The following is a 12068-nucleotide window of genomic DNA, read 5'->3' as shown; positions in this document are numbered from 1 at the left end:
CTTCCGCTTGAGCAATCACGCTTTTCCTGTTCTCCGCCGTTTCAGAGTACACGCGCTCGAAATTCCGACCGACATCCGGCGCGGAGGGAAATATTTGCGCAATATTTCCGGACGAAAGGAACAAGAAAAATAAAAAAACAACATTTTCCTCTCTATAACCACCAATTTAATTATGATTGGATCACCATAAATATTTTATGCACACAGAAAAGGATTGGAAAAATTACATATACCATAATTAAAATTCTTTAAAAAATTTTTTTTTAATTAAATTAAATAAGTTTTTCAACATATTAATATCTTTATAATATGAAGCCTAAATGAACACCAAATTATTAAAATTGCTTGTCAATTAAATTCGCGATTACTAAAGTAGTTTAATTGCGTTTAAAGTCCGGAAAAACAATTCGGCGCGCAGTTCAAAAAGACTACAAATTAATATGGTATATATGCAAATACATATATAGTATATATAATAATTTAAGATTGAATTATTTTAAGCATTAAAAGATCTAGCTTTAACTGTTATAGGCCTTTAATTTCTAGTACTGATTGTGTTCTCACATATGCAGTCTAAAATAAAGTTTCTTAATATTGTTTAAATTAAATAAAATTATTAAAAAATTATATAAATTATAATATATATAATAAAATTGCAAATAAAATAAACAAATTTATTTTAATTTTCTAAAAACGTTAAAATTAATTGTCCTAGCATCTTAAAAAATGCATTAAATTCTTGAATGTATAATTATAGTTGAATGGTCTCCAAATAAAAACTTATTATATCTATTAATATTTTTATCTCTATTTATAATTACAAAATGAGAACGAGAGAATTTGTTACGAGTTAATTTCCAGATTAAATGAGACATGCTACTCGTAGCGAAATCTTTCATTACGATACCTATGTCGGAAAGTTCCGACGAGACTCACCTCTCACGCTTGCATTCGCATAAATGCACGTGTTATTTACTCGCAAGGTAGTTGCACGTTGCAGTGATTAACGAACCCGGTTGCTTCTGTTTCTTAAGTGTACCCTTCACCAGATTCCGCGCGGATGCAGTCGATATCACGTTTGTACGTCACGTATTTATAATGAAACGATAATGTTGCAATGATTTGCAGCGATGGTACAAAAGTATCTCGGACGAACCATCGTGCAAAAGTATATCATTCGAAATTGCAAAATTAATTTTTTTACACGAATTTCTAGTTTCAAAATAATATTCTCGATTTTAAAATTGATAATAAAAAAATAACTTGAAATTATAATAAAGAATTTAAAAATTTATAACGATTTATTTTATAAATTTCAACGAGATATATAAAATACATTTTTATTTATTTATATATTCATTTTTTATGTTATCTTCATATTTGTTTTTATTTTATCGTTTAATTTATTTATCCATTTGTTTTTGTTGATTATAATCATATGGTGAATTTGAATGAACGTAATAAGATACTCGCGTAAGACGTTTCAAAGCTTTCACGGCCGCTGCACAGATTTCCGAAAAATTGCACACGACATACAAGTTTGTATTTGCGCCACCGAACTCGTAATAAATTTCACGCTCAAAAATTGAGACAAGTATCTGATTGCGACAGTGCATAACCCACATATCATTTGTAGGAGGTTAACTGCATAAACAGAGCATTATAGCATGCCGATAATAATATAGTTGCCAATATCGACTTGCTAGACTTCGATTAATAGCTCAAAATCGATTTCACTTGATACTAATAGCAACAGGATAATAAACGATTATGGCTACTCTTTTAGTTTATATCCGATTATCGCGCTTACAATATCGATTGCGATAATTACTAGCGGAATAATCGAGAGAAAGTTTAAAGGGAACTGAAAAACTTTTATTTAATTCTTGACTTTTTATTGTGTGATTTGAATAATTATTGATGTCTTATTTTCTATCTTACCTCTTCTAACACAAATGTATCAAATTTTATTTAAAAGATATCAAGAAAGAGCGAATAAATTTCATACAACAGATTAAACGGTTTTTCTGCAAAAATTTAATATTTTCATATGAAAAGAAAAACTCGGAAAATAAACATTAATGATACAAATATATTCTACGAAAAATGTACCTTTATTATCACCAGTGCCAATGAGTTATTTCTGTGTTTACGATCGACTGAATGTATCAATACGCATTCATTATCTACATTCATGACAGATTCAAAGAAAAATATATCATATGTTATGGATTTTAAAGAGCGTAATATATTTTTAAATACAATTGAACCTCCGTTTTTGTTTTAATCTCCGTAAAAGTAAATAAATGCGCATGCACTAGCATATGCGCTCGATTATTATATGGGAGGTTAAGACATTACGGAGATCGATCGGCCCCGACAAGTTACTTTTATAGAAGTTTGACTATAAACGTAAAATTACAAAACTGCATAACGTGTGCAATTCATTTATTATAAATGATTAATAAAATTAATTATTATAAATGATTAATATAATTTTTTATTCAATTTATGTAAATTATTTTACGAAGATTTTATTTGATCCTTTTTTTTATGAAATCTAAGATGTCCTGTTAGTTAAATAAAATAGGAAGTTTATCTTGGTATATTGGTTACGCACATGCACATGAATAGTCATTAGTGAAAAAGATAAAGTATAACTTTTTATACATATTTAGTTTCAAAAAAATGCAATAATTTTGCATTTCATTATTATATCGTATCTCTATTACATGTATAAAAATATATGATAATCCAATAGAACTTTCATATAATTAACATCCATAAATACCGATGCTGCTGAAATCGTAAAACTAATTCGCAATTGTGATTGTGGGAAAATAGAAATCGACGAATAATTAATTAAGATTAATACTGTAACACTTAACCGTAGGCATCCTAATCGAGACTGCTTTTCTGTACGTTTAATTCATCAGAACAGTTTAATTTCTCATGCATGAGATTTCGCGGCTTCTAAATATTCGCCGATGCGTGATTATTGCATTTCGTAAAAGCGCAAGTGCAAGATCTTGATTGCAAGATTTGTGTTATTTTCTAATTACTATTATTGTTATTTTTATTAAAATATATGGAAATAACATATTTGGAACAATAATACAATCCCTATTTTCTCTAAAAAAAACTTTCTAAAATGTATATTCTAAAATATTTAAATAACATGCCGGTAAAATAATTGAAAACACTTCTCTTCTCAATTTTCCAGGGAAACATTTCATGGAATGTTTTTGTTCTCCCATCCAATTTTATAATATTCATACGATATTACCAAAAATATAATAGAGCTAAAAAAATATCAAAATCAATACGCAAATATTCATTGCGAGAAACGCAATTTGCACTGACAAATATATCAGCAACGTTAAAGATCATAACACGAAAATCAAGTGACACAAATCGAATACGCTCTGATGTTACAGGGAAATTCAATTAGACATGATCACCTACAGAGTTGACGTAATTTATTAGCGTTACCCGCAGGCTAAGCTTCTCGCCGAGTCAATCAAGACGTCGACAGACAACGAGAGAGCCAAAGAGGGAATTACCCGTGAGCGAGCAATGCCTCGCGGCTGTTCTCGTGTCAAAGAGAGTAAGAGACAGAGAAAGAATGAAAGAGCTAATCTTCGACGCCTGCAACATACCGCAATAAGTTCTCTGCCACGGCCGGTAGCGTGAATTAACGTAACGACTCACCTCGATCTCGAGCAGATCTGACCTTGCTATTGTTCGTCGCGCTAGTGACCCCACGCTGGTCACTCGAGACACTCGAGGCTATGAACAGGTTTCACCTTCTTGATAGCAAACTGTTGATAAAAGACGGATCGATCGACAGCTTCATGGCACGCGCCATGTGTCACCTTTGATTTACGTGAATATCATTGTTACGTGATCGATATCATTCACGTCGCGTTGTCGTATCGTATAATTAGTATAATATATAAACGCCCGTGAAATAATCGACGTGATATATGAACGGCTCGCGCAATTGCAGCGCGGATGTATCTTATCGGCTGCGTTCAATAGAGAAAATTAATCAGTTAGCGCTTAGTGATTTTTTAATATAATTGATTCCTACACTTAGATCCAGTAAAAAACTAAAAGCAAAAACGAATTATATCACCGAAGAATGACTGAGTGTTAATTGATTATTCTGATTATTCTGCTGAATACAGCCTGTTACGAATATCTTTATCTTGTGAACGAGAGCGCCGATTATTCTCAAGCCGGCGCCGATTATTTCTTCAAAATTTTCAGAAAAAAAATATCAAAGTTTCTTGCTGAAAGTGGAGACAGGGAAGAAGGAAGAAAAAAAAGACGCGACCACTCAAATCTGAACTAACAGTAAAACAGTAGCCAAATGTAAAACTCCTATCTCTTACATATCCACTGATATCAATAGGTGTATCCACAAGCGACGACCGCTCACTGAGCACTCACTAAAAAAGGGATTAATCTATTATTAATATGTTTATTTATTATAATTCGTAACGTAGAATAATTTTATCTACTATAGATAATCTTTAATATCATATTTCTTACTTATTTTTTTATTATTTCTCTAATGCCGTGTTTAGACCGTAAGGTTATGTAGCGTTCAGTGAGCGGTGGAGCGTAATTTTAAGTCGCTCCACCGCTCACTGAGCATAACCTTTCTACGTTACGAATTATAATAAATAAATATATTAATAATAGATTAATCCCTTTTTTGCTTAGTGAACGCTCAGTGAGCGGTCGTCGCTTCTGGATGCACCCAATGATTCCAGAAATAAGCCGGGCCGCAATAGGAACACTAGGCCGCAACACGCACACAAAAGACGAGCCACGTACGTGTGCGCCCGGCAATTCGGCTATCTTTGGCTCAATATAAAATTATCGACATAATATCTGACTCGAATTATTCTCTTATTTTCTCGTCCTACACCGAGACTTTTTCAATACATAGCATTGTCAACGCTTGGTAAGATGAAACAGAGACGCTCGGTATAGCATATATAGGACCTACAGTTACGCCGGATCCGAACGGCATTGGTGATCAAAGATCTAACCACCAGATGGAATGGCATTTTCAGCTCCTTAAACGCAAAATATCGCGTATATGGGCGCAGATGGGGTTGAACAAATCACGGATCTACAAATCGCAAGTCATCGCACCTAGCGATAAGCCACTCGACGCCTCGTAAATATAAATTATATATGTATGTATATATAATATATGCATTATATAATAAAGATTTCACAAAGGAAGAAAATATCCTTACTCTCTAAATTCTTTGGAGTAGAATCTTACTCTAAAGAGTGAAAATTCACTCTAAAAGTTTTAGAAAATATGTGTATAATAATTAATTTATATTATTTTTATTTTTAATTTTTATCATTTTTAGTAAATAAAACTGAATTTTTTCTCTTATTTTCTCTCTCTCGTTCTCTCTATACGTACGTAATATATAATAAATAATATATAACAATTTAATTTTAATAAATCTATTGAATTCTAAACGACACAATAAAATACAGTCATTATACAGCATGCGTGCTTTACGGTAATATATTTCGAACTGTACAAGCAATTATCCGCGAAGCAATTATCCGGGGCGTATTTCGTTTGCAAAAGACAGCTCTCTCGATTTTTATGAATAATTACGAATGATTACGAAATGCCTTTTATGAATAATTACCAGTCTCATTTCCGAAAACGCGCGTGTAGATTATTGCTACACAGCAGAGAGGAATTCGAGAGCAATACCGATTCGCAATAATCCACCGTAATAATTTTCCCGTTACCGTATAACGTAATGAACGACGCGCATAATACTTGTCGCAAGACACAGGCGATACTTAAGGCACGCAATGCCACATTTGCGAGACGTTCAATTGAATTTTCCCGACATTATGCAACAGTAACTTTCGATCGAGCGCCGGCAACGCGATCCATGTTAAAGCCTAACATATATTTCCACGCTGATCGAGCATATTTAACGCTTGTTACCGTGTTTAACCGTTGACGATAACTCATTCTTTCGTAAGCTTAATTTGTGTGAATATATTTTTATTGCGTGAATATACTGCCGCGTTTGTTAGCATTATCACGAGAATGTTAATCCATTTATTTAGCAAATAAACGTCTCAATTTTTGATAAAATTCTTAATTCTTTCTTTTCAGAATAATAACTTTCGATAATTTTAGAAAATTTAATTTTTTTATTATAATATCATTCTTTAATAAGGTTTATTGCACAGATATTTCGCATTCTTTCTCTCTCCCTCTCTATCATCTTTCACATTTTTTACTTATCTTATATATTTCCATTTGTTCATCATTAGAAATATTTATGAAACAATTAATCCTTAAATCAAAATTTCTAAAAAGTACTCGACTAAAGACAAGTAATTTTCGCGATACCTATTTTTGTATTATTATAATTACATGCACGTGATAATAGTAAAAATTAGTAAAAATTAAACAATAACTGTTTCTTATTTTTTTAAAATTCAAGAAAAAAACATATATTTGGAATTTATAATAATAATTAAAATAAATAGTACATGAATTATTTGATTAGAGAGAGAGAGAGAGAGTTAATTTATAATCCTTTCAAAAAATGAATATCTATATTTACCACAAAAATTTGTAGCCTTTAAACGATCATCAAATACGACAATCGAATGACAATCAATGTCAGAAATATTTATTTTCTGGCATTTCAGAAATGTTTTGAGTTAAAGAGAATACAAAAGGCGAATTGACCACTCATCAATTGCTGAAACCGACGCAAATGAACAGACACTACTGGCTTCGATCTTTCGATAGTCCTCGATATACCTTCAATCTTTATCGATGCACCTGCGAAATGTAATCATACTCTCGAATTAATGCGAAACACGAAACACAACACACAACACGCATTGTAAGATATGATTTCGCTCGATTGATATCAATTCCAAGAGAACACGTAATCGCGATAACATGTGTCAACTCATAAATCAACATTAAAAAGACTGCATGTATTCGGCATTCCTAAATGCATTTTGCGAACAAATTTTTCCGGCAAAGTCGTAGGTTCTCAAGATTGTGTTCCAAAACTCGACCCTATTAATCCGAGTATCATTTTATCTTTGTTGTTCACTGAATATTGAACAAGGATAGAAGATCGGAGTTGACAGAGTCAAGTTTTGAAACGCATTCAAAAAGACGATATGATTAAAAGGATCGATATCTGGCACGATCGAATTGCATTTGCTGTGTTCAACAGAAAAAGTAGCTTTGTAACTGTTATAAAATTCTTCAATATGATTGGTTTATATACTTAGATCCAATGAGGAATTAAAAGCAAAACCAATCATAAAGAATTTTACAACAGTTGCAAAGTTGATTTCTCTGCTGACGCAGCCATTGTCGGCCGTGAATCGATTCCCGCAACATTTCGCCAGCTGACTTCGCGTCCTTGATCGGTCTTATGAAATTCCAAGAAGCGATTATGGCTGCATTTCAAAATTTACTGCTAGTACTGAAAAACTATAGTTTACGTGCATTATAGATTTTTAGTATACTGGCAGTAAATTTTGAAACAGCCTAAAACCACTGATCTAGTTTGCACCGAATGCAACATAGAACCAAATTTAAATCGATAGTAATGTGTTTGACTGTATTTATTTCACTGATTTCATTGTATCATCCTTACTTCACAATTCACAAAATCTCTACTTTCAATGGAAATAACTAACACGATATATTTGGAATTTATAATAATAATTAAAATAAATAGTATATGAATAATTTGATTAGAAAGAGAGAGAGGAGAGAGAGGAGAGAGAGAGAGAGAGAGAGAGAGAGAAAGAGAGAGTTAATTTATAATCCTTTCAAAAAATGAATATCTATATTTACCACGAAAAATTGTTTAATTCTTCAAACGATCATCAAATATGACAATCGAACGACAATCAATGTCAGAAATATTTATTTTCTGGCATTCCAGAAATGTTTTGAGTTAAAGAGAGTACAAAAGGCGAATTGACCACTCACCGAATTTAATTAACCGATTTTTTTCATTTACTGATAACTTGGTTAGACTTAGAACGAGAGCATAGACCTTTGCATAACGCATAAAGTACAAAAGAATCAACCAATTGGAGTATCTCCGTTCATAAAACAAAGAACTTTAATTAATTAATTTTCTTATGTTTTATACAGAGTATGCGTTATACGAATAAATCTATGCTTCGGCCTTTATATACGAGTATAATCTGATGAATGTACAAAATTGCTTTTCTATCTGATTAATAAGATATGATTAATTACTAAACTGATAGTTTCATAATGAATAACTTAAGTTACCATTACAAAACCTTCAGTAATTAATCATAGCTAGAAAAACATAATATTTACATTATCATCAAGTAAAGTCTAACTAAAAAAACCACGAGTTAACAGGATAATGAAAACTCGGGCTTTAAATTTGATCTGTACTCAAGTGAAACCGAATATTGAAGGTTTAAGTGAGAACTAGACCTCTAGTGTGATCACGGCGGACAAGGGAGCGACACAAAATCTAAATAAACGATCCCTTTCTATACATACCTCTCATCCATTCCACACGATACTTCACAATGCTCCTCGACGCTGCTCTCGATACTGGACAGCACGTGTGATAAACGAGACAGGCGCGATTGCGGAAACAAGATCCAAGACGATGAAGCATATGGAAGTACACGGAAAGTATGTAGATATATCAACACGGAGCAAGGATAGTTAAACAGCCGCGACATCGATGCCGGCTCACGTTAAGATAATCATCCGTCTCCTCCAGGCAAAGATTCGGCACTCCTGGAATTACAAATAAATGCGAACGAGAGACAAACACCATTGATTTCCCGCACAACTCACCTAATCACCGAGGACGCGCGACGCGAACTGACCGGCGGCGTATTAGAAAATTTTGGCGATCACGTGATCGTTTCGCACGTTGCGTCGCCGGCGCGCGATATTAATTGGAATAATGTAAACTGTGATCAAAAGAAACGTTGAAACATTTATTACTTATTTAATATTAATGTTAATATCTCTCTCTCTCTCTCTCTCTCTCTCTCTCTCTCTCTCTCTCTCTCTCTTAATACTCGATATCAAATATTAATCAACATGTTCGAATATAGTGTTAATTTTTAATCTCAATATTGAAATCAATTGAATCGCGAGATTGCTGCTAACTTCACGGAACTTCCCATCGTTACAAATACGATTTATTTGTACTATGTCAACTGATTGAAATAGCCGTATTAATTGTTTATGTATTAAGTATGGATACAAATTCGTCGTAAATTCAGGTGTTTGTGCAGAAAAATATCTATCAGAAAAATACGCGCGCAAACATTTTACATTTTACGTCTATGCTCTCGGGAGACACCATGCGAACTGGCGGACGATTACAAATTTTGGGACGGTGATGTCACATCGCGTCATCTCTGTTTATATGAAAAGCAAGCTGCGAGCAGCATTTTATGTATGTGTTTTGATTCGTTCTGGGGTTGAAAACATCCGTAACTCGTATAACTTGTTCGTTGCACATTTATATGCTTATATATGCCGATTTATCGATAATTATATAGTTCCATAAACTTGCTCTTTTTACAAAATTGCTTGCGATTATTTTCTTCGCTTTTCTTTCCGTTGAAAATTAAATATATTCTCGTTTGAATATCACTTATGTTGAATACCATTTACGTAATCAAAAATATTAATATTAGGAAAAATTGTGATTTGATATATCGAATATAAGTATATATTTAATTTTTTAATATTAACTTTTCTCATATAATTATTATTATTATTAAAACATAAAAATGTTGCTTTTAATTACATTTTACGTCATTCTTCATTACTAAAAAAAATTCAAAAAGACATATTCTATGATTTCACATGTTCCTTTATTACAAGGAGAAATGTAATGTAACTCATTGAAATATTATATAAAACGACAACATTCCTTGTTTTTCGAGATGCACTCCTCTCGGTTACGACTTTAAAGTGGCTCGTTACGCGACGCAATTTCGCCGAGTGTGTGTAACATTATTTTTCTCTTGGCTAAAAACAGATCACGCCGAAAATAAGCGCGCGTACACGTGCGTACGTGCGATTCCTCGTGAGAGATAAGTCGATCGGTCGGTCGATCGCAGCCACGCCCCGCTCTCGGAGTCCTTGCGAAGAATGCGTGAAGTCGTTGCAGTTGCATCATTGCAACAGAGTACAACGGCGTATCCGACGTTACACGTCACGTCACGAAAGACAAAGGAACGCTGCTCGAGCGGAGAAAGACCGTTAAAAGGAGAAAAACGAGGGTAAAGAAAGAATAGTAACAGTTTTTGATGTAAAAGAAAGGACTGTACTATTATAAAATTTTCCTCGAGAGATTTTTGTATATTATGTAAGTATTTTGTTAATCACGCTTAAATATAATATGATATCGATCCTCACACGCCTCCATACATTTTATTCATTTTCTAATTGTAAAACAAATTAAAAAATTATGAATTTTCACAGATCTATGAATTTCTTTATCATTTCGATTCTTGACTTGGCTGATTGTAGCGAGCTTTTGTTTGTCGGCATCTCTGATCCTTTTTTACCAACTTTATAAATTGTAACAAATAAAAATGGATTAATATATGATAAAAATAAACGAAAAAACCTTATTCAAAACGAATTTCAACTGATATTTTTGCGTAAATTTTTATATACATTTTACAATTTTATGAAGATTGTTACGAGCTTCTCAGAATTTTCGGCTTCTCTCTCTCTCTCTCTCTCATTCCCTCTCGCCTCTCTCCTTCCCTATAATCAATTTTTTGATATGATTATAAAAATTACAAGGCTTTACAAATCCCATTACTGTGACTCTCACTTTCTGGCGACCCGACCGGTGAAAACTGCAACCGTACCGCACTTATATCAAGATCTGCATCTTACGTAAGCGCGACACAGGATCGGGTCCGTCGTTTGTTACGTTACCTTGTGCATACACGTCGATCGCCGAAAGTAATGCGCTCGTGCCTTTTTTATCCGCAATACCAAAAGTCGCTCTTACCGAACGAATTACGAAGGCAAAAGGCAAAATCTTGTAAAAAAAACCCCTGACCGATCTGAATAAATAACCCGAATAATAAACTTGATTCATTTATCCTCCGACATTATTTACTTTCGGTTTTATTAATTTGTATATATACACACACACGTGCATTCATACATAAATTATATAGATAAGATAATAAAATTAAAATTTACAATTGACATACGATAGCGTTTAAATTCATATTCACTTTTATTAAATTTATATTATTTTGTAATGTTAAATTAGGTAAATACTTTCGAAGATTATCTGCCCAATTAATCTGCCAAGGCAAACCGCAAGGAATTCGACCTTTCTCCGGTTCCAGCAAGATTGTCACGCGAGCACCATGCTTCCGCGTATCCCGAGACTTCCGGGAAACCGCAGAAAAATCCTTGTTCCCGCTGGACCTTCTACAGCGGGAATGTGAAGTGTACGTGGTTGACTGAAGTGAGCAACAACTATTGTCGCCGGTGCAACCTGGCACCGAGAAGGGGCTATTAACAGTGACATGTCTCTCATTACAAAATCTCCCGCGAGTGCCGCGGGTCTCGCGTGTGACTCATAATTATCGCTAAGGCAAATTCTTCTTGAGGCTTGAGCGAGCAAGCAATGACGTTCGTATTCTGCAACACGCTTGCTTGCTTGATTTTTGTAACGTACGCGCGTGTACGTACGTTGTTAGTATCATTCCACTGATTTCGCGTCTTGATATCGACCTGATCCTGATCAAGAAGCGTGAAGCAAGGAGGAATCGATTACAGTAAAAATAACCGTAAACACGAACGTTGTAATGACTTTGTCAAGTCGTTGTGAAAGACTAATTGTAATCTTTACACAGTCTTGTTACCAATGTCTGATGTAAAACTTGAAGAATTCTGAGATAAAATATCAATCAAAGTTCTATCTAATATAATGAACATAAAAATTATTTTTTGTTAAATAATTAAATTA

The sequence above is a fragment of the Trachymyrmex cornetzi genome, unplaced genomic scaffold (assembly GCF_001594075.2).
Source record: "Trachymyrmex cornetzi isolate Tcor2-1 unplaced genomic scaffold, Tcor1.1 scaffold108, whole genome shotgun sequence".
NCBI classification, from domain to species: Eukaryota; Metazoa; Arthropoda; class Insecta; order Hymenoptera; family Formicidae; genus Trachymyrmex; species Trachymyrmex cornetzi.
This window is presented reverse-complemented; position numbering follows the sequence as displayed.